This window comes from Rhipicephalus sanguineus, chromosome 9, assembly GCF_013339695.2.
Source record: "Rhipicephalus sanguineus isolate Rsan-2018 chromosome 9, BIME_Rsan_1.4, whole genome shotgun sequence".
NCBI lineage: Eukaryota > Metazoa > Arthropoda > Arachnida > Ixodida > Ixodidae > Rhipicephalus > Rhipicephalus sanguineus.
In genome coordinates, this window is record NC_051184.2 from 56,829,917 (window position 1) to 56,854,754 (window position 24,838).

A 24,838-nucleotide genomic window follows, 5' to 3' on the forward strand; every position below is an offset into this window, starting at 1 on the left:
TGGGATCTTGTGGTGCCGCTCGCAATGTTTTTCGCGTCACGTGCAGCAGTTTATCCATCTTTTTGGCCCTTAAGATATCACTAAAAAATTTGCAATTCCCGCTTAAAGGATAACGCTAATTTAATTGCTAGTCATGTGTTGCGAATGCCTACCGTTTATTGGTGAACTTAATAAACGTGGGGAGGGGGGGGGGTGCTCCTGTGCTCGTAATTAGCTCACGCGTATACACAATCTTCTAATCTAGTGGCCACCTTTAATCTCGCTTTTTCGGCAAGCCGCCTAACATTACCTTTCTTTTCTTCGGGTCCGTCTTTAATCCTACTTTAATGCTGCCTTCGTTTACATCTCCAGAATTTTTTTCGTGATTCGGCACCGCCGTTACTGAAACGCGCGATATCGTCCGCAAAACGCAAGTAGCTAAGATATTCTTCGTTAATCCTTATTCCTATTTTTGCCCATTCTTGTTCTTTCAATATTTATAGTGAATGTGCGGCGCATAACGTTGAAGAGATTGTAACTCTTCGCATTGGCGTGCGCACAGTGGGGCAGGGGGGAGGCCGGCCCCCGTAGTCACTTAAGAAGAGGTGGGCGCAAGGTCTGCCAAACACATTGACTTAATAGGGAGGGGGGGCGCCGCGATGAACCTTCGCCCCCCCCCCTCTGAAGGGGAACCCTGCTCACGCCTATAATTTTGCGCCTGATCCCATTCTCGATTAGGATTGTCCTGCTTGTTTTGAGGAATACGGTGGCTGTGGGGTTGTTTTAGATGTTGGCTACGGTATCTATAGATGTTTAGATATTCCTTTATGGCATAATTATTCCGGAACTGCTGCCGTGTGTTCATATTTGTGAATAAATTTGTGTTTATCACCTTGCCAATGTGTTGCTCCTTAATTTCTCAGACGCATGCGTAGTTGGTGCAGCCGGCCTTTCATCAATTTAGTTTTGTTTGAGACAATATTGACTTTCGTTCTCGGCCTTGCACGGTTCGACAGAATTTTGGGTCTTAATCGCACCCTAAGACATCAGTGGAGCAGTCGTTCTAATTAGGAAGCATTTTTCGAATACGGCACCAATGGCAGTCGATGAATGTCGTTGGGCCGCGAATAGTCTATTTTAGCGCTGCTGACTTACAGTAGAGTAACCACAGTAATACCAAACTGCCGTGGTCGGCACGCAGCCATTTTACTTGATAACACATGTATCAGCCTGCCTGATCAGGTTACTTTACGCATTGAGCAAGTACCGCCGGATTCTCCATTTAAACTAGCTACGTGCCGACCACGACGGTACAGTACTACCGTACTTAACGCACGGTAAGCCACCACTGCTAAAACATAATAACGGGTGTAAACGGTCACGCCGGCGGCTACCCGACGTCGGCGGGGCCGACACCGCGCCAACATGACGGCTCAATGACGGCTTGCCATCATCGGCTGAATAATGGCAGGCCCGTCTCGGACCGGCGCTGGCTAGCCCACGTCGGCCCGAAGCCGGCAAGCCCGCATCGGCCCAAAGGCGGCTAGCCGACGTCGGGCCGATGCGGGTGAAAGTAGCGCGAGCGTGATTTGCCGACGTGGGGCCAATATTGCTGCCGTCATTTGCCAACGTTGGGCCGAGATCGGTCCAATGGCGGCGTGCTGCCTGGGGAGTGCTTCTAGCAAGAGAAAGCAAATCACTGAGTCACCAAATAATTCTTGATTGTTTATTTAATTTCACCTCACATACTTTCCTCAGTGATTGTCTTCACAGAATTTTTCATCGAATTGTTGCCACCCACCATGATCTACGCATGTGCAGTTTTGCGGGCAACGGTCGCGTTCATCGCATTTCTGGAAGAGACATCAGACGATGCATTACGGATCATCCTTAAAAACGCCCACGTATACATCTTTTTTATTAAGTGTAAAAGGGCAATTTCAAAAGGTGAAATTTCCAAGGAGACTAACCATGTGCGCTTATGAGAGACGATTCACACTACACACTAAACAAAAATAGCCAGCAATGGGAGTAAACTGGTTGACCTCCAGCGCACTACCTTTTCTAGGTTTTTTTACTACGTATCAGTCGAGATAAAAATTTACTCTCATGCTGAGTTTTTGAACGCACAAACGGTAGTAATTATTTACCCGCTGAGGGTTTCAGCGAGTATAGTAAGATTAATTTTTTACCATTATGTAACTGCGCAAAAAAACGGACGGTGACACAAGACGAGAGGAAAGCACAAACAGGCGCAGCAGTGGATGCACAAACAAACTGCGCCTGTTTGTGCTTTCCTCTCCTCTTGTGTCACCGTCCGTTTTTTTTTGCTCAGTTACATCATTTATCATTACCAACTCGCCCAACTTACCACTCTTCAGTAATTTTTTACTGCCTTTACAGTGTTTTTTCCGGTGATTTCTGAGAGTAATTTCTCGGTTGACATTTTCTCTTGGCTGATGTAGTAGTATTTATTTATTCTCTAACTCGGTTCTCACGGCTACTTCTGGTGGCTAAAAAAATTAAGGGGTGCGATTGCACCATGATCCATCGAAATTCGAATTTAATGAACGTAGAAAACACGGTATCCATGACATATACAGAGAAACACATACACAAACACACACACAACGAACGCAGAATAAAACACCACGTGAACCGACTGCTCGCGCTGCACAACTGTACATCGGCCGCCCGGTATATATAGGCACCGCATCTTGACCTGCAATGTAGTGCCGGTAGGAGACTTATGCTTTGCTTGCTTGAACAAAAGATTCACAGCACACGCGTAAACGTTTAAGGTTGGCGGCAAGTCGCCATGACTAACACCAACCTTCTAGTATAAAGCCGCCTTATCGCACCTTTTTGATCATCCAAATATTCGCTGGCGCTCCATGTTGGCCTCACCCGCGTTAGCAGTGCTGATGCACAAACCCGCAGAATATATCTAAGCACTCAGAAATTACGGCCACTCAACAATTTTTCATTGCGCAGCGGTGTTCAAACACAGTAGCAGCACATATACAGGAACGTTCGGCGAAGTAGAGCGGCGCCTCGCCTCTACCGGCACGGTGAGCCTGTACCAGCGCATCGTGCTCGTACACGCAGTGCACCGGCGGCCACACGTTGGTTCCATCTGCCTCGTATCAGGGCTCGCCTCCGCGCTAGATGTTTCACAGAGGCGGCCGCTTGGTGCGAAATACACAGTTTGGACTGTACACAGTTCGGAATTTTCTGGGAAACAAAATTTAGGCGACGCTTGTTTCACCTGCTCCGGCGACGCCCTCACACCGGCTGCTGGCCGGCTTTATGCCGATGACGTAGCGAAGCCTTTCTCTTATCGCTTTGAGTAAGAGTCATTCTCCAGGAAGCAACCGCGGACGATCACGCCAGTTTGAATTTATTGCCGCTGGGAGTGTTCTGCGTAACTCTTCGCGATTCGGCACGGAAGCGAGGTATCCGCGGCGTCCAGGCTCGGAGCCTTGCGCTCGTTCGCCCACAACCGCTCGATGATAGAAGCACTACCTCAGATGCAGCCCGCTGTGCGCAGCCGGACGCCGGCGCGAGTTCAACTTGCCATCACTGCCATCGGACATATACATCGCAAGGTTCTTACACTCCAGGGCCACTAGACGACATATGCCAACGATATGCGAAAATCTGCAGTACGGCTTTCTAGAAGGTTTTTTTTTATTCGAGCAAGTCCTTTCGTTCACAGACTGCTTTTCTCGCTCGTTGTGCTTCTGCAGCTCCAGTTGCAGTGAAAGTGCGTAGGCTGAGGGTCAGCCATGAGGCGCGACAATGCCATACCAGCTTTGGAAAAAACAACACCCATTTGTGGTGTTCGCATACCTTCACTGGAACTGTAGGGGCGCTCATCGGCGGACATCAGCCGCCGAAGTAGGGGGAGCTTGAGGTCACATGGTAATAAACTCTCAAACGGTGGTTAGAAATCACATGACAGAAAACTCCCCAGTAGTAAAATTAGATTATGACATACTTTTACTACGTTCCTCAGAGGTGGTGGTAAAACTATGTCAGGTGCCACTTTTACTCCAACATTAGGCAGTAATTTTAGGATCGAGGGAGTTTTAAGACGTAATGAGCCGCAAAAACCCCAATCTCGGCTAACTTTTGCTTACAGTGTAGCCCATGCCAACAAATTGCTTAAGAAACCGTACAACAGTTCTAGCAATTTGTCATGGCCTCCGAGATTGCGCGCCGGCAGGTTTCTCTCCGGCCGTCCAAAGCGCTCCCCAGCAAAAAATGTAATGACCTGCTACCGCAAGAAGGCGCGTTTATCGAGGCATGCGGCGGCGGCGCACACCGCGGCAGAAAGTAGAGCGCACGGCATATGAGCGTGCGCATTGACGTGTTTTCGCGTCGAAGGAAAGAATCAGCTCCCAGATCTTTTGAATGCACTGAAGGCAAGTATTTTTTTTCTGTCACTGCATTTATTTTGGCCCGATTTGCGAAGGAAAGCATGGAAACTGCTCAATTTTTACCTAATATAGGTCATTGTAAGGACCTAGCAATTCGTCCTTGGTAGTGTTACGTTTTAAATGCGAAGTATTTCTTAGGAAACATTTGGCACTTCGAGCGTTTCTTTATCTATCTATCTATCTATCTATCTATCTATCTATCTATCTATCTATCTATCTATCTATCTATCTATCTATCTATCTATCTATCTATCTAGCCGCCTACGTCTGGGTGCTCTCGTGATCGCCTCCTTAACTTGGTATAGTCCAAAATTGTCGGGTCACGACATGAATAACCTGAAAATCCTGTTGCGTACAACGTCAAACCTTTTCCTCCAGACACGTGTGGCACATACCCTTTACCACGGGCCGCGGTGCACGAGTACGCGCCACAGGTGATTGACAGTTTATATCTACCCAGGAGCGGCGAGAATTTAAATGACGGAGCGTTACTGAAAACCGACAGCGGTAGCATTGACCCGACGAATGGAAAGAATAAGAATTAGAATCCCAGGAGGAATTGAACCCAAACATTCTGCGTGGCAATCAGGTATTCTATCACAGAGCCACGCCAGGTCTATAAACTGGTTTGGAAAAACAGCCTATGCAGAATGGCTGTCAGTTGGGCTGGTTCGTTCATGATCTTAAGGTTTGAATCGCGCAAACGAGACAGGGACTAAAAGAAGAGACGACAACACACACGCTCTGTTTGTTGTCGTCTCTTCTTTTCGTCCCTGTCTCGTTTGCGCGACTCTAACGTGGGGGCTGACGTTACGTCACACCTAAAGTTCCCCTTTAAATACCAGCGTTGTCGACGTGCCTGGTAAGCCCACGATGTGTACATAGCTACTACACTTACAAATACACGTCGATCCTCCTCGTAACGCTTGGCTAAAAGCCATAAAAGACAGCATAGAAGTACTCGCTGAATGCTTCGCATGAAACCGATTCCCCCAACGCGTGGGATCTGCCGAATTTTTTATTACAGTCCGTTTCTTCTCAGCACGAAATAGCCCGATTTGAGAAATATGGGGCTGTTGTAGCACCCATCCTTTCTCGAGACGTGAATGGGTGGAAACTGGGCTAATTTTAGTCCATGAATCATATTGTCCTCCTATCATGACATATCGTTTTACTATTTCACCGCGAACAGATATTGATGAGGTGGAAGCCAAAGTATGTTTACGCTCAAGAGCGAAACGCTCAAGCGTAAAGAGAGCGTGCCCTGTTGATGTGATTGAAGCGGTGCCATGAGGAGTTTTGCAGGAATATTGTTGCAGGCTTTGATCAGCCGACCTACGTTTTGCCCCCCACGTCGTTCACAATCAAAGTGCCTTAGTTGTTATCGTCTTCGTTTGCGTTGTCTGTATTACGGTTATGTTTTTCTGGCACAATGCAAAAATGCTTATCGTCTTCTACGTTAACTGTACACTCAACTGCATCCAAAGTGTCGCACATGCAACCGAACGGCGTCTTTCCGAAGGAAAACTAAGAGCTCAACCAGCAAAACAACGGAATAGAAAAAGCGGAAGCTGTAACTGCTAATACCAAGTCTTTTATATCGAGTACACCAATAGTTTAACACGTGTCGCATTCTTTGAGAAAAAAGCTACAGACTTTGATGTTCATTTGTGCAACGTCCAACGTGACTACTAAACACTGTAAAACCCACAATTCAAATGAAGAAATTAGGTCACAATAAATGAATAAAATGCGCCTGTAGCCAGTCCGGAACCGAGTTTGGTCGTTGCAATTTCTTGTCTCCTTTTTTTCCACGCGTACATTTTAGTTCTAGAGGCCCGTGTACTGTGCGATGTCTGTGCACGGTAACGAACACCAGATGGTCAAAATTTACGGATTCCGCAACTATGGTTTTCCTCATAATCATATCATGGCTTTTGGACGTAAAACGCCAACAAATAATGTCATTATTACTATCATACGTTGTAGCGCAGTGATCGTTCGTTGTGTAGTGTTTACCAGTACCTCTGCGTGCGCGATTTTTTTGTGTTCATAATTTTTGCTTCAGATGTGCTATTTATATTGACTTCATTGAGGCAACGTCCGTACAATTTTGTCAGGATAAGGCTTTCTTTATGTTGATGTTTATTTCTTTTTGCTTTCTTGCACTGATGTAAAACGACGTTCCCCTGCTATACCTGATGCCTTCTTAGCATCCCATATGATGAGGAAATACCTGTAAGTTTTAAATAAATAAACACATCAAAAATGTGGTCCTTATCGGGAAGTTGAGCGCTAATGTATACTGTTTTCAATTCGCTATACCTTGCTGGCAAAGAATCCGAGACCGACTGAGAAATCCACAGACGAAGTAAGCACCGATGCCTGCTTTTTACGATACTCCTTCGAAACTGGCTGCTTTCTTCGCCAGCCTTAAATTTAGCTGACACAAATATAAACATATCGATTGTGGGCTCAGGGCCAGTGGTCAGCCGAAGCCCTCATAGCGAACACGGACGCCACAAGAAAAACACCTTTACTGTACGAAGGCCCGGCTATGACTGATCTGTCTTCAGCAGCAGGTTGAACGTGAGCATCGAGCGTCGTCGCGCCGAGCCCAATCATCGTTCAATTTTTGCTGTCCTTCGGCAGCGCTGCCATATTATACAGCCAGCAAATTTCGAAGTATAGTATGTTTCCAGCACATGCGCATCTTTTGCAGAGACATTGCACTTCTTAGTGCTCTAATGTAGGAGGCGCATTTCTACGGCAAAAAAGGTGCAATTGAGAAAAGTGAAATTCGACCATCTCCCCGAAGGGAACGCTGACGGGACGCGAAGCAGCAGCGTTGCGCACGGGTGGCGTCACGGGTTGAACGGCGCTGACGCGGGTGCTGCGGTGAGCGCTGGAAAAACTCGTTTGAAGCGAAACTCGGTGTAGCGTTTACTGGTGTAAACGTTTGTTTCAAACGCAGACACGGGAGGCGAGCGGGCGTTGGAGCCGGCAGCTGCGGCGCTCCGGCGGGTGAGGGAGAGAGTGGCGTACGCGCGCACCTGCGAGTGAAGCGTGCGAGGGGTGCGTGACGTCAACGCCCAGCTGCGGCGTGACCTACTTGGCACCGCTCCAACACCTGCGCCGAGGGAAGCGCGTTGCCTCGCGTTTGTGCGGACGGACGGACAGCGTTACACAGGCTAGTCAAATAGCTGCTACGAATCTAAAAATGGGCTCCGGCATGCAGTTTCCCTCTCGTACAGCTGCACCTAATAATAATATCTGGGGTTTAACGTCCCAAAACCACGATATGATTATGAGAGACGCCGTAGTGGAGGGCTCCGGAAATTTCGACCACCTGGGGTTCTTTAACGTGCACCTAAATCTAAGTACACGGGCCTCAGACATTTTCGCCTCCATCGAAAATGCAGCCGCCACGGCCGGGATTCGATCCCGCGACCTTCGGGTCAGCAGTCGAGCGCCATAACCACAAGACCACCGTGGCGGGGCACAGCTGCACCTGACATTTCGAAATCAGTGGGAGGTTATTAGGAGCGCAAAACCAGTTCTTAGACACTTGGTTGTAATGCGAATATGTTTTGGTTTCCCGGTCCTGATTAGCATGTCGACTGTCATGTGCATTGCGCCTGCGCGCGCCACTCGGCTGTGTATATATGTAGGAAGACGTTTCTGAATAAAGTTTAGTTGCGAGTAGCGCCTGTCCTGTACATCAGTGTTCCTTCTCAGTCCTTGTCCATTTTCGCGCTAGCCAATTTTGAAAAACCATTTTTCTTCGCCATATGCAAGCCGCCCCAAAGCGCGGCAGTCTTTCCGACCCTCGGCCGTGCCTTTGTGGTGGGCGCAGTGGTGCCGAGGAGCAGTCGGCCACGCCCAGTTCTGAAATTACACTCTTTCTGTGCGACTGGGGTGCCGGAGAGAAACCTGCCGGACTGCAATCTCGGAAGCCATGAATTTTTTATGCTATTGGGGTCGAAGGCTACCAGTGGTAGGCATGGCCCTGCGGCCCTTTTAATGTAGTAGACGAATTAACAGAATATTTTGTGCTTTTGGTAGCGCTTCCAGGACTCCCTGTAAACTGTCTGCACACGGGCATTTGCTGGCATAAATTTGCATATTGATGAAGGAACTTCGTCTATAGTAGCTTCAAATCACCGACTGTCGTATTGGCAGCGATAAGATCATTTTCGGAAAGTCGGATCACGGCAGTTTATGGTCTCGTAGACTAGAGAAGAACCTTCTACATGTAGCATTTAACACGAGACGTGTTTATTTTGACCGGTTTTTCTGCAGTTGGTGCAAGAAGTTGGAGCCATTCGACTCTGTAAAAGCACGTTCACACCGAGCGCGGATCCGGAAAGCGGACGCGGATTGTCCGCAAAAGTGGAAAACCTGCTACCGCTTGCCCGGATCGCTCCCGGACAAATTTTCTCCGCGCGGCAAGGTTGGCCACATTTGCCGCAGTCAGTCAGGGCACGAGAAGCGCGCGGAGAGTGTTGCGTAGTGCGGCAAGATGGCGACACGCCCGCCGTGGATTGGTGGATTGCTCCATCACCGCGGCGAAGCGGGCAGAAGACAACGCAGTCGCTCTGAACAGCTGCGAAGCCTCGCTACCCTTCCGCTTTGAAAATCCGCTTGCCCGCTTGCGTGCTCCGCCTTCGGTGTTAACCTGCCTTAAAGGCGGATGACCAACGGAGCTGACGAGCGCACGCTCGCTTCTGATGCCATCGGCGTCCTTTATAAGCGCTCTGCTCGTTGGGCGTTCTCGCAATGGGTAGCCCGCACATAAGTGACACGCGCGACCGTGAATAAAGCGCCTCGACTCCACAGTCACTCGACAGACACGGCGAAATACGTACGAAGGACGTACGTGAGTTTTATTGGAGCCACCGGGTCTTTGCATAATATAGGACGTCATGACGTCATGGGGCGACATCATGAAACGTGGTCATTTTATGGGAGGAGGTCATACGTCATTTTCCGACTGATGGACGGACGCCACAAATCGAGCAAATGTTGCTTTTAGAGCTCCACTGTACAGTGGTTCTAAGCTGTGCTGAATATAACCAGTTAAAGGTTGGTTTTATTGCGATAGCAATTATACGGACCCTCTCGGCGGACATAAATAAAAAATAACAAATACAAATAAATAAAAAAAAAATTCCAAAGCGCTCGACGTTGGTTTCGAACCTGCGACCCCTCGCTCCCCCGCTCGCTGCCTTTGACAACTACACCATGCCTTATTGATTCTCAAGAATACTAACGGCAGAATAAAAACGCACGCGGCCTTGAGTGAAATGCAGGGTACGCCACACGTGACCAAGTTAAATTATGCGAGACTCGGGCGACGCTACATCGTTGCCCGCGCTGCGTTTGCGTCGTATCCCTGGCGTCCCGCATTAATTTTCAATTTTGCTGTTGTAGCGCCGCGCCACTCGTGGCCGTTGACGAGGAAAAAGAATGTCCCGTGGCTCGTGGTGGCGCGAGCTAGTGGGAAAGCTTTGGCTCTTGTAGACTTGTTGTTGTTGTTGTCCTCTGTGCATGGCTCATAACCAATGCAGGGGATTATGCCACAGGAGAGAAGAAACGAGACGGCTGAACCAGTATCACGGTATATATGTTACGCCGCGACCTGATCTTGAGGCCAAGTTTACTGTGGAAACGCTCAAGAAAGACACCCACGAAGAGAAGAAACGTACGACACAAGGGCTGACTAACAACGGCTTTACTATTTCGTACGCTAATGAATATATAAGCCCAAGGCAAAGTTACCGCTCATGCGCCCAAAACAATAGCTCTAAACCAAAACGTGTAACAAGGATGATAGCGTATTAGATACGCCAGGACATGAAATCATATTCAGATGGGTGCAGCGACAAAGAATTTAAGAGTAAGAAGGGCAAAGAAGTGCGTTTGCCATGTAATTTTAGCCTCAGGAATATGTACCAACTAGAGCCAAATGAAGGTTTGTCTTAGTGACCAGAATCGACGCCCGCGGTGAACGCGAGCCGTGGCTTCACGTGCCACTGCCAAGCGCCGCCTTAATAACGTCGCGCGCTGTGCGGTTTTGTTTGCCGCCCATAGGAAGGCGCCGCAGGGTCGTAGGACAACGCGAACGCAAGGGCCCCTGAGTTTCTTGTGTTCTGAGCATGAGGCCTGGGTGCTGGCAAATTTTTTTGGACTCCAATTGTAAAACCGTCTACTGTTTCGCCTGAGTTAGGATGTGCGCCTTCGAGTTGTGATTTGACATAGAGGACATGCTCGACCATGTTCGTGCAATTATCTCTTGAGGTGGAGGTCGTACGGCTTGTGCTTTCACCGCAAAGTTTGCGTTGAAGCTATAGACCACACGAAGGTCACTTTGCTCGCGATAGCGCCCGCTTTTGCGAAAGGAGTGATCTGCTAGCATGAAGAGCCAAAGTAGGGGTTAGTTGAAGTAACACCTGTGACAGTTCGCGCTCGTCCTATGCATACCGGTGCGTTTTGTTTCATGCGTCCTTCTTTGCGTTTGAACAGCGCGCTGCAAGTGTCGGGCTGTGGCAGTTAGTTCGCACTCGCCTTGCGTGTATTCTTTTCCTGCGTCATTTGTGCTTAAGCAGCGCACAGCAAGTTTCTAGCTGCTTGCCGTTCTTCCTGTGACATTCCAGTTTCTTGCTATCCAATTAATTGCTGCGGTCTTGAGGCGAAACTCGTTTTTTCCATAATACACATTATTAAGAGCTGGCATTGTGGAATTGGTTGAAGGCCTGCATTCGTAAAGTGCGGGCTGTCACGTTCTTGATGGTGTTCGCCTTGGTAAAATGTAGTCCGCCGCGGTGGTATAGCGGTTACGGTGCTCGGCTGCTGACCCGAATGTCGCGGGTTCGATCCCGACCGCGGCGGTCGCATTTCGATGGTGGCGAAATGGTAGAGGCCCGTGTACTTAGCTTTAGGTGCACGTTAAAGAACACCAGATGGTCAAAATTTCCGGAGCCCTCCACTACGGCGTCTCTCATAATCATATCGTGGTTTTGGGACGTAAAACCCCAGATATTATTATTATTGGTAAACTGTAACAGCCTTCTGTCTGCCTAATGCTTTGGCGGCCAATTGAGTAGCTAATGTCTGTCATAGTGTGACACAAGTAGCGCATTAGCCCATTTCGACAAGATAATGCAAAATACGACCTCCACAACTCGGGACAGTAGCGCAAAAATCACACAGATGAAGATTGAGCAAGACGGGACACAGCGCTATGCCCCGCCTTGCTCTGTCGTCGTCTGTGGGATTTTTCTCGCTACTGTCCCGAGTTCTGCACTACCAACTAGCCCACCAATCTGTCCTTTTAAACGACCTCCACGTTAAACCATTACAGATTTCAGATGTTTCAATTCCTTTCTTGGGATGAGCTGCCCTGAAACCATGAAATCGCATCGAATTTAATTACTGTTTCATAGGCTGAGAAACGTCAACAGTGCATTGTGCACCACATTGCACCTCATTGAGCATGCCGGTCTGTATTATGGAATTGAATGCTCACGTTGAAAGATAACTGAACTTTAAAAAAATATGCGTACACATTATTGTGTTTTCGAACATGTAATACAGTAAATATAATCTTGCTCATTGCAATATCTTAGTCTTAATCAAGTCTCGGCAAGGAGCTAAATTTAGATACACTGCAGGCCTACTTGATTGACTTTTGCGTGGTGTAAAAGAGGATATATTCAAGGAACGGGCAAATGCCATGATTTGAACGGACCAATGAAGGAGTGGATCAGCGAAGAACACTTCTGGTAAAATATTAGATGAATATTGCGGGAGGATACTGTATCGTGCACGCTAGCTATGCACTGAACACTTACTCGGTGCATTCCAAAGCTGCGTGCAAGCACTTTCCATTACGACAGCTGCGTATTTATTTCTCGTTTAGTATGCAACGGAGATATACAGATCGACCGATTCCAAGCTTAAGCAACGCCGATAACAATTACTACATCAGTTTAACAAATAACAACTGTGGGCGAAAAGGCAGCCATTTCCACGCCATGAAAACCGTCGAACAGCGAAGCTACAAGCACGTGACTGTATGTGATTTGCTATCAAGATGAGGTACTGAACCGAGGCAAGACATGTGGGCGTGCAAGAGGATCATCTAAATAAACATTTCACCATCTCCCACTAAAGGAAACCGTGTGGGGATGCGCAGGAGCGTATGGGTCGACTTAAAGTTCCGTTCATCACGGGCACCTTGCCCGATGTTAAGGCGTCCTTGAATGCGGAGCATACCGTGAATTCACTGTAGTGGCTGTTGCTGTTACTCGTCCCGAACTCTTGTTCAAGCACGCCACGCGGGTTTATCGCGCGTCTGCAGAATTTCGTTCCTCGACGCCATCACGTGATTGCTGATAGCGTGTAAGGGGGAGAGGCCAAAGCGTCTTACCCAGGCCCTTACAAAGGCCCGAGCACGCTGGCGCGCGCCAGCATACGTTGTTCTTTCTGCGTTACGCCAAGCTAGGACAGCATATGGCAGCCCAGGCCCCTAAAGTGCTCTGCACGTATCATCATCAATGCGGTCGAAGAACAAGACGAAGAAGACTCCTACTAGGCGCGAACGCGCGCTCAATATGTTAGAGATCGCTATGGTAGGTTTTAGAAAGCGGATGGCCGGGAATGGAACTACGGACAAAGCCCAGCGCAAAAGCTGCTTCGCATCTAAAAGGAGCGCACACTTGGCAGAATTCCGCCTACGTGGACAGCAAATCACGTGATGAGGGGCGTTCGTTCAAATGCCATTGCTTGAACTGGCAGGTCACGTGACCTTGATTTGCCCAATCAGTTAGAATCGCGCGTATTTCATGTCTAGCGGAGGATTTATGACATGTAATCTCGCTAGCCAATCCGATACACTCGCGCGCAGACGGCTTCCCTGAACGACGCTTTTCACGGCGTAGAACTGGCTCTTTTCTAACAGCCAAGCTCTGCTAGCAGGGCAGAAAGTGTGTGATCATGCCAGAAAACTATCATCATCATAAACATGTTTGCGCCACAAAATTTGGGCAGATCCTACTGCACAACGCTACGGCATTGCTTGTAAAAAACCCTAAGAACGAGTACAGAGAGGTAGAGAAAGAAAGGCACCAACACAGCGACGGAAAGAAAGATTCAGAGATAAAGAGAAAAATTCTTGCCAAAAAAAAGTGTTCATAAGGCGAGATTCAAACCCGCGCAACCTCGTCCCGAAGGCGAGCGTCCTGACCTCTAGGCTTTTCAGGCACGCTAGCAGTGCATTGTGTAGCCTTGTATAGTATTGTGTATCAAGAGGGTGTGAAAGAAAGCGTGAAAAGAAGAGATTTGAAGTTGAGGAGGAGGGAAAGGAGGAGGGGAGAGAGTAGCGCGTAGCACAGAATAAAATGATGAATAAAAAAATTAGAGAAAGAAATGCACAAAGAAAAAGAAAGATACAGAGACAACATCAACGAAAGAAATAGAAAGGAGTAGACAGAGAGAGAGAAGAAGATAGAAAGAAAGAAGGAAGCGTCAGCGTCGTCTAGCGACCACATACCGCACCACCTGCCAAGCCTCGCATGCGCAGTAGCTAAGCCACGCCCACCGACGGAGGCATCCCACGCAACCTCCGCTCTATAGTGCATAGCCTCCCTGCGTACTCCCGAGGAGGAAGCCGCGCATCTCGAAGCTAGACGCGTCGGTAGACGGCCATTAGGAGCGGCGACGGGTCCGTGCTTCGACGGGTCCGCACTTCCACTTCCTTTATTAGGGCGTCAGAGCTTTGTGGGTACGCCAGTCGGCGACTGTAAGCGTGCGGAACATGACAAGGCTTACGAATAAAATTAAAGCGTCGTCACTGTTTGCTGTTGATTTTGTTCAAAAGCGGTACCTAAAGATCGTAATCGTCATCTTCGAGTAGTTGGAGGCATAATAGCTAAAAGTTTTTCCTACTCGAAAAACGCCACCGAGAACTTGCCTGGCAGAGTATGGCTTCGAGCACGGAATGAAAGATTACTGCGTATTCAAATGAAAGCAATGCAAAAGTTTCGCTACCTTTCAAATGAATTCTTCTAAGCATCCAACGACTACACTTCAGAGATGGTGGCAGCACAAGAAAGCTCCCGTTAGACAGCGCCATCACAAAGAATCGCTCTTCTGTAGTTTTGTCTTTCCGACAAGCATTTAGGTAGCAACGGGATCTCACAAATTTCTGCAAAACGATTCTGCATGGTCGCGCATTTCAGGCTTGTTGCGCAATTGTTATTGCTATATGAGATATTAGGACACTCAGTTACGACGCACAGTTTGGCTGCGGGCATCACAGTCGCTATCACCTTGCCGTATAAAACCCAAATCGACAACATCACGCACGGCGTCATGTGCTGTACATGCGATTGACAGCGTGGTAAGCCGTCGCCGTCCGCGGCTCAATGAAAGACGAAACGTGCCGGTCATCTACGTCGCCCGTGAAGAGATACCAAATGGGGCCTGTGTCAGTCCGACATAAACTGCGAAGTTTGATCAAAAAGGTGCGCTGTGCGTGCTCTATTTCGATCTAGATTGGCAGACTGCTCTTACTTAAGTACGTGCTGCTCGCTAAGAAAGAAAAGTCACAAGAGGGTCACGACACCCCGACTTCCTTCGGGCTTTAGACAACAATATCGACGGCGCGCGTTGTTGGGGCCGCTGCCGCGTGCTCCTTTTCCCCTCTTTCCTGTTTGCTTTTTTCGTGGTTTGCATACATCTAACATGGCTCTCAGCGTAATACCAGAATAACGTTATAACTCATCGTAGAGCATGTAGCGCGAAAAATACGGGGACACAAGAAAGCAACATAAACACGAGACGAGCGCAAACTTCAAACTGAAATGTATTCTCAGAATCCACGCCTATTTACAAACCAGCAGAGATCGAAACAGCACATCGTGACCCAAGAACGTACATCGTAATCCACAATGAATAGTATGACAACATCTTGATCTGCTCTTACGCCAAAAATGATACAAGCAAAAAATATAACGCAGCCAAGATAAGCTAAAAATTGAACGGAAAGCTGGGTACCCAGAAGCTGCCATTACTACTGCCAGCTTCAAATGTTTAAAGGTCGTAAAAGCAGGAGCAGTGCGTGCACCAAAGGCACGTACGTTAGGCAAAAAACATTTCGCGGTCATACCATACATCCATGGGCTATCTCATCGCGTCAAAAAGGCGGCATCGCGTCATGATGTTGACATTGTTTTCACCGCAAAAAACAAGGTGGGTGCCATTTGTCCAAGATTGCAGAAGCGCATGTGCAGTAAGGAGGACCCCAAAAAGGCTAGTTGTACAATTAAGCACGGTATGCGTTTTGTTTCTTGCACCTGCAATGTTGTTTATTGCATTCCTTTTTCATGCGGACGTAAATACATTGGCCAGACGGGCAGGTGCTTGAACATTAGGCTCAGAGAGCATTTCAGCTCTCTCAAAGGTTCACCATACTCGCCTCTCGCGATTCATTGTCGGCAGTACGGCTGCCAGCCGCTTTTAACTGACACAACAGCAGTGTACCGAAACCGTAATAACGTGTCCAGAGAGATCGTGGAAGTGTTTTTGATTCAAAAGAACGATCTCGTTTGTGTCAGCCAGCCTTCCTTGAGCCTACACCCTTGTGAGTTAGCGTTCCTTACAGCTAACCTGGCACCGACGCTTTCCGCGCGATAAAAGTCTCTAGTTTGAGCACGTGTACTTGAATCGCTCGCGTTCAATTTTGAGCTTATCTTGGCTGCGTTATATTTTTTGCTTGTATCATTTTTGGTGTAAGAGCAGATCAAGATGTTGTCATACTATTCATTGTGGATTACGATGTACGTTCTTGGGTCACGATGTGCTGTTTTGATCTCTGCTGGTTTGTAAATAGGCGTGCATTCTGAGAATACATTTCCGTTTGAAGTTAGCGCTCGTCTCGTGTTTATGTTGCTGTCTTGTGTCCCCGTATTTTTCGCGCTACATGCTCTATGATGAATTCTTACAAACTCGCCCAGATTTCCGTTCTCGTAAACGTTATAACGTTATAGCAGAGCAACGTTATAAAAGAACGGCGTTATAAGAGTGCTAGTGTACGTGACGGTGGGAGCTATGTTCGGTCATTCTAGCACATGACATGTCCGCTGTCAACGACGATGGTGTCCGCGCGCGGTGGGTGCCATTCGGGCTCTCGCATTGACATGTGTTTATTTGAGTCTTTATGGATGCATTACGTTACTAAAACACGCGGTCACTAAAACCTGACGGCTTGCCCACGAATGCCAGAAGGTGTGCTTAGGTATCGGAATATCCTGGAGCAAAGCCGGGCTTATTCCGGGAGCAAACTTTGAGGCGAATTCTCAGAAACCAAATGTTTTCATTTGTGCATAGCCTGTGCCCATTGCGAAGCGTCCTTTTTTACGCGAAAATGTGCTTTCGTTAACAAAATATTTCAAGGGAAGCACTTGTGCCTGACGTGTGTACAGTAATGGTGTGTTGCACCAAGGGTGGCTTTAAATCCAAATAATTAGTCTTCTAGTGTTGATTATTCGAACAATCCCGGATCGCTTCCTCCGCTTCTTCACTCTAGTTGACAACCACATTCGCACAAACGAAGGGGCCAATATGGTATGTCACCTTGTCATTCGTGATGGGAACGTCATTAGTGCTGCTTGCTTTGTCAACGAGGCACTCGGTCCTACGCTCCTTTTGGTTGGACGCAAAAACGGAGGAGAAGAGGTGAGTAGCTTGAGTCATCTTGTATTGGAAGTTTCTTGCCATGTGACATCTAACTAAACCTACTATTTGTAAGTTGTCTTTTACACAATAACGACAACTACATTCTTATTTGCAATGTCTGTTGGATTTTTTTGATTTTCTAAGCCTTTAATTTGTCTGGGTTGATCCCTTTATGTAGCGTTATGCAAACACTTACTTCAATTCCGTTTCCTTATTACTATATCACATCCTGTTTTCCGTTATCATTTTCCATAGCTGCTCACGCTGAGCAGGACCGACAACAAAGCAAGTCACAACTCTGACGCCTGCAGCTTTCGCTACTTTTTATTGATTCATAATCATAAGGAATAAATATTGAAACATCATGACGATTTCTGCAGTGCGTTTTGTAGCATACGACGATTTGGACATCACAACCACCCAATTTAATTGGCTATACCCGCACAAGCATGTAAACGAGGCCTAGCTCAACTGCTTGTTCGGAAATAATAGGCGGCCTTTTAGCTCTGCTCATAATATTCTGCTAGAAAAGCTATGAAATTTAGATGGGTTTTAGTAAAATGATGCCAAAAATGAACTATAGTTTGTGCAGCCACTCGGCACAACGATAAGTAATATTGGAGTTGTTTAAAATGAGTATTTCACTATTTCGAAGGGTAGTCGCGCGGCACTAGTGCAGGAGCAAATTGACTAAATAATATAAATTTAATATATAAATTTAATATTTATATAATATATTTATATTTATAATATTTATTATAAATTAATATAATTTATAATTTATTATAAATATTATAAATTAACTGATTAAATTAATATAGTTCAGAGTAGCTTGACGCTTCCGCGCGTCATTTGATCACCCCTTAATTGTTACCGGCAAGAGTGTTCCGACTTGCTCAGAAGTGGTAATGTGAGCTTTCAGATAAGAGTCATTTCACTGTTCCATGAGAGAGTGAAAGTACTCTTTTATAGCGCGCCGACTCTCAGCCACCAATAGAGTTCACGCATCTCTTCGCAGAGAGTCGTATACGTGGAAAGTCACAAGTGTCCGAAAAGAGTCACACACGCCCCCTTTTTTAGTGTGTGCTCTCTTCACTTACATTGCGTTGAATCTACAGACAGCACGACGGTCGCTTCACTCGCTGCGGCGGCCGCGTTCCCCTACGCCAGAGTTTAGTCCAATTACGCTAGATCAAACACTGCATCACCATTACTTCTTATAGCATTCTATTTTGTATCCAAGAAATTTGAAGGCAGCACAATTGCTATATAATGAGTAATTCATGAAGCAAGAAACAACAAATTGTGCACCAAATCTTGTACTGCTTCAAAAAACCGTACACTAGCACTGCTTTTCAGTATAAGGCTTGCATTTGTACGCCTGGGAAACTTTGGTGGCACATGGCAATTTGGCAATGAATTTTCACCCTGGAAATTCTGAAGCTCGACGTTCGTAAAGTATCTATAAATGTTGGTGCAGCCGGTGAAGCGCCGCAGCTGACATGAATTCACAGGGTTCAGAAACGTTCGCTTTGTGGCAGCGGCGTGTAAATTGTGGCCCACAAACTCGCATTGCTATATCAAAGCTAATTTATAATGGAGCTGCATAATGTGGATCAAAGAAAACGATCGCCGTACAATTTGAATGAAAGAAGCGACCAAAACGCAATCGATGGCAATGACATTCTGCGTTTGGAGCGTCCGTGTAATCTGGATACTTGGCATCAAACAATTAAGCTCTTGTATTTTTCTAGAAATAAAACAGAATCGATTCTTACTGGCAACATGAAAAATGACACAGCAACTAATATTGTAAGAATCTTTTAATACATCGTGAAATAAAATTTTAGGCCGCGCTGAGCGTCCCTGATACGGAAAATGCGAACTAAATTATGTGACCGCAAAAAAAATCACAGCATATCCACGGAGTGAATGATGATGAGTGGGCGAAGCTGCGGAGGTTCATCGGTAAACCATGAATCTTCCGTGAATTCTGCCCAGTACATCATCACCGACGTGAGATCGGGCGCGTTTATACTAAAGGTTCGATGAGAGTTATGACGACTTGAAGGTCACTTTAATTTTACATGCACGCTGTGAATTTTTATTGTTTAGAAAACCATTGCTTTAGAAAACATCTGGCGTCTTTCGTTAGGCAGCTGGCGTCTTTACGTTTTGCTTTAGAAACATCTGGCGTTCTTCCGCCTTGCTTTTAGAAAACATCTGGCGTCTTTCGTTGGTTTATTTCATCAATCAACGGCGTTTTGAACAAAATTTTTATTGTTTAATCACGCACAGGAGAAATCTCACCAGGCACTACCTTGGCGGTAAACAATGGCTGCTAATGGGAATGAGACAGAAGAAGTCGGCTTTTAGCTAACAGTTACACTTCTACTTCTACTAACGTTTCCTACTGGAACATGCCAATGGCTGCTAATGGGGAATGAGAGACAGAAGAATTCGGCTTTTAGTTAACGCGCGCGCTGCGAATTTTTTATTGTTCAACAACGCACAGGAAAAATCTCCCACCGTCACCACCTTGGAGGTCAAGATCTGGTACTAGCGTTACGACTGGTTACGCACTACGACTACGAGGGATGAACGGGTGCCGCTTTAAAGAGCTTCGCCCCTAAAAGGGGAGTCAGTAGCTCCACATTATGCGCATCTGGATGAAACTCACCACGGTTGATTTTTTCGCCCTATGCGGCGATCGCTTGAACTTGAGAGTTTTTGGGGCCTGATGGGAGCTTGTTTTTAATTGGGCGCATTGTCGGGTAAAGAGGCATCGCTCACTTTTGCGCAGTTGTTTCGGGCGAGTCTCCCGTAAGCTATTTATTTTTTTATGTGTTGTTTAATGGCATGGCACTTCAGAGAACTTGAACTAGGTCACAGAATGTGTGGATAACCACTCCTGTGATTGCAGACTGCTTTCGCTGGCGCATGGCCAGTGCACCCTCGCTTTTCGTAACTTCGAATGCTGCGCAATAAGTGAAGAAACGCTGTATTGTAAGGTTGCCAATTGATACTTTCAAGGCAGTTATCTCACTCCAGTGGTTTTCCTCGATTGTGCAACGTGAGTTTTCGAACTATTGTGATATTGCGCTCGTGAGCTGTTGTAGCCTAATTTGTTCACATGCAGAGTATTTTGGTTGTACCGCAAGTAGACTATTTAGCTAATTAAACAAGCTTGCTTCCCCAATCATTCATGTTAGTCTTCCTTTCTTTCGCACAAGCGATTGGCGAGCCATGAAGGCGCAAAAAAATTGAGTTGTTATGAAAAGCATCTGAAAAGTCACGAATTTAAAAAGATCAATTGTGCGCCAGGCAGTATGAATGCGCGAGAGCGCTGCCACTCTTGCTTTGACAGCATATTTTTCTATAGCTCATTTCATATTGCGTTTCATTTTACAGACACAAGTTCGCCCAAATAACGAGCCCCCATTCCCAGTCGTGCTGCAGCATTCATCCCAGTCACAGCCACCTAGCAATATACCCTGTCGATGTCCCTCGTTACAAGGCGCGGACGAAAACAACCAGGACAAGTGGTTACAAGTGGATATCAAGAGCTCTGACACTGGGGCTCAGCTATGGGTTGTCTAGAAGGGTAGTGAAGCCGCGGTCGAGCTTGGCGTTACTGTCCCAACCTGGGAGTGGCCCGCTGCCGCGCTGCCTCGCGCACTCAGGATCTTCAATAGTTTTTCATCTATCGATTCATTCTGAGCCGATTTAGATATTTTTCTATAAAATCCCTTACATTACTCATAAACCCCCAAAAAGTTGAACACAAGCAACAACATGCGTGTATTTAGTTGCAAAAGTTTCGGCTACCTAGATTTATTATATTTTGGGATATTCATAATTACATTTGGCCATAACAGCCGATCAGTGAAGCCCAACACTACCCCTTCGTCATTTTTGATGTTCGGTGCTTAGACAAATTTTTTGGCAGCGATACCTATTGCGATTCTCTTCCGTCGACTTACGGTATCCAAATAAAAAATTGAAATAAATTTAAAAGGTTCGACCGGTAATCCTTTGTTCAATCAAACATGGAATCACCCACCAAGGAAATGGAAAAGCAAAGTGTGAGTGAGTAGTGATGTGAAGGTGAGGAGGAAGGAAAAGAGGAAGCAAAAGGGGAAAGCATAGCATAACCTTGTGTAGTATAGGTTAGCAGGAAGGTGTTGTATAGGCAGAGTTGCCAGATGCTAGCGACCTAACAAGCAAATAATCATAGCAAAAGAAGCCCCCAAAAAAGCGGCGCGGCTTTTTTTAAAAAGCCCAAAAGAAGCGGAAATTTAATAATTTTTCTCATTCTCGAAATTATTTTAAATCTAATATGAAATGTCCCTCAAATACGGAGGGAAGTTGAAAAATAACTGAATATGTTATACAGCGAAAATATGTGCAACTATGTACGAAAGCACATATTTACTTTTTAACATTGTCTCCATGGTAGTATTCATTAGGTTGAATGCACGATTGCCAGTGCATGATTAACGTTACTTGTTGAGAGAATAAGTATAAAAAGGCAGGGAGGGTGACGAGGGCTGAGCCTGGTAGGCTACCCTTCACTGGGGAAGGAGGAATGGAAGGAAAGTGAGAGAGGAGGAGACAAAGTCACTGTTGCAGCCGACGTAACAGTTCCGCGTTTGATATCGTAGACGGCGCATCACTTCTGTTGTCTAGTGTAACTGTGATGGGTTGTCCTGTGGCCCCAATATATTCTCGACGGTAAAATGCGATTCCATCCAGGTGATTTACAGCAGTACGGAGGTGAAGCCTCTCGTTTGCGTAAGTCCGGCCGTAATTAAAAGGGGCTCCATAGTTTCTTCGACAACACAGTCATTGCACTCGTCGTTGTCGGCCATATCGATATTAAATTAGAAGACATTTTGTGAATACTACATCCAGACGCAGACGGGCACAACACAGTCTTCTTCCCGGGAAACACCAAGTTGCTGGCGCAGTCATAGAGACGACTGCGGCTGCTACTGTGTCGACAGAATGAAATCGGTGGTATGTGAACTGTGATGTTTGACACTTCTGCAGCATAATGATCTGCGTCAGCTTACTTAAGTGTCGAGCCTCGTCAATCCTTGGCAAAGATATAGAAACCAGGTTTATTTCTGCGTGTGCGTTTCTAGCAGCTTCATCGGCGAGATCGTGGCAGGCAATACCGCAATGACTTGGCAATCTCTGAACCACGACCTTGTGTCCTTTTTAAATCGCATATTGCAGCATTTTTCGTATCACCGACAGAAGTTAATAGAATCCGCGACAAAGTGCTGTTCACTAAAATAAATATATTTGCTGCAAAAATACAAATAAGGCCCAAAAAACGCGATAAGCGACTGGAAAATCCTCCAAGCGACTCGGCGAAAAAAGAAGCCAAAGTCCACTTATTCTAAGCGGAACTGGCAGCGCTGAGTATAGGTTAGCAAGGAGATGGGAAAGGGAAGCGAGGGCGAGGAGGACAACCGTTTGGGTGTAGAGGAGAGAAAGGAGGCTGTGAGGGGGTAAACCAAAGCCTAACCATTTACAGTATAGCATAGCAAGGGATGGGAAAGAAAAGTTCGAGTAAGCAGGACCAATATGAGGGTTAGGAGGAGGGAAATGAGGAGAGAGGTGAATATAGAAGTCGATAAAAACAGAAGAAAAAAAGAAGGAAGAAGACGAAGATGTAGAAACAGTTAAAAAGAAAGAAGCATGGCTGAAAAAAGAAGAAAGGAAAGAATGATGAAAAAACAACTGAATCTGCGTTCGTCATGTGGTGGCACTTCCATGCTTGCCAGCTTTGCTGTTTACTGAACTTTTCAAGGTGTGGAATATGCTTGAGCTTTTTCTGTCATATCGGGAAAGGAAATGTGATGTTTGCGAGGAAGATATTAAATAATTCGCAGGTAAATACTCACCATTAAATAACCGTGACACAATTTTCTACCAGCGCTGCAGCTGTGACTGGAAACGTGATAACTGGGTTTTACATTTGTGCAGGCAAAAATAACACTTTGCGCATTCACATGCACTCTGGCTCTTCACACGGCAGTCTAAAGACAACACCACATGACAAGCTCAGCTTTGGCAAAAAGTTCTTGTATATCTTAACTATGGATCTCCCAACAATTGCCCAGCAACATTTCTCCACTTCACTCACTCACAAGTCCGCTTAAAACGCAGCTATTTAACGAAATAATAAGAATGATAAGACCTGGGGTTATACGTGCCAAAACAACAAATTCATAATGGGGCACGCCGCGGTGGAGAGCCCCGGAAATTTTCACGACTAGGTGTTTTTTTAACGTGCACTGACAACGCTGAGTACAGAAAAAGGAGATATCACGTAATATCATGGCATGATTAGCTTCACGTTATTAAGCAGTAAGCACTGCACCAGGCAAGCAGGAGCGTTAGCAAGCCAACTTGACATGCGTGAGATGACCACCCAGAAATGTATTATGAAGAAGCAATTGAGCAATAAAACGTAGTGTGATATTGTGCATGTTAAACCCGGTTCACTTTGTATTCCAGAGGCCGTTCCTGTGTTATAATAAAAAATGACAGTTTCACTGCAAGGGCGCACAACGAATGTGATAGCAACAAATTTAATACCGTACGAAGCAAGGCTACCAGCTAACTCTTTTGGATCGAATCTCAGTCGAGGCCGCTCCAGGAAGCGAGACAATTTAGTGCTGTCGACCATCTCAACGCGAAGTGAGCAGTGAGGGCACAGCATTTACAAGAATATGCAAGCCTTCTCCTGATGTCTGTCGAGATAGAGAGCCCTCATTATCAAAGATCGCTGTTGCTGCCTGCTCTTGCGATAGGGGGTGTTCACTCTCTGCTTGAGCCATCCATAGAGGCGGTATACCTCACAAGCGGAGCGGTGTAATTGCATGTGCCCTTCGTGCTACGAAAATGGCCGGCTAGTTTAATCTCTGCATCAGATGCGTTCATCGCCAGCACTGGTCCGCTCTTACTCCCGTATAGAGCACACGATGTTCGGAGTGGTGTTATCGATTTTGACCTTATAGGTAGGTGATGATGTGGAATGTAACGTGTGGCCGTGACAAGGGAATGTTGTCACGGCCATACCGTGTGTCATTGTGTCATACCGCTGTCATAGCGTCAAGTGTGGTGTGTCGAGTGAACTGCCCGCCTGCCGTCGAAGCTGTTGTACTGGCAGCCACGGCGTTCTGATGGGAATGACGTAGCCCCTGGCCAGTTGCATTATAGAGGCCCGGTTCTCTGCTGCCCTGCTGTGTTCTCCTGCTCCACGTCCGATCATGTATGGCGTCGTGGTAGTATGTGGTCATTGCAGGCCACCAAACCAGTTGTCTTGAAGTTCCGGACAAAGCAGAGACGCAACCGCAGCGATATTTGTCGCGACCACTACAACGAAATGCACCATTGAATTTTCCGGCGCATGAATGTGGAGCTAATCGGGAGGCGACGCCTAGGAACGCTGTTATATATAGCGACAGATGTTACCAAAATTTTGTCGTAGTCTGCGTGAATGTAAGCTGTCTGTAACCTATTTACGTCTGTGTGTATTTTTTCGTCACCCATAGAGAGCCCCCATTGCCGTATCATCTATTAAAAGAATCCTAAACCCACCTTTGAAAACCTTATGGCTTTGAAAGAAGATGATTGCTATTCTAGACCCACTTGTTATTTCT

General features: G+C 46.5%; 1 long non-coding RNA gene across 1 annotated transcript; it reads right to left on the minus strand.

Moving 5' to 3' along the window:
- Positions 1–1,710: 1,710 nt before the first annotated feature.
- On the minus strand, positions 1,711–23,203 carry LOC119405203 (uncharacterized). Its single transcript, XR_005186435.2, has 2 exons — positions 23,075–23,203; positions 1,711–1,832 (listed from the first exon to the last, which is right to left on the minus strand). It is a non-coding gene; the product is annotated as an uncharacterized LOC119405203 (long non-coding RNA).
- Positions 23,204–24,838: the final 1,635 nt, after the last annotated feature.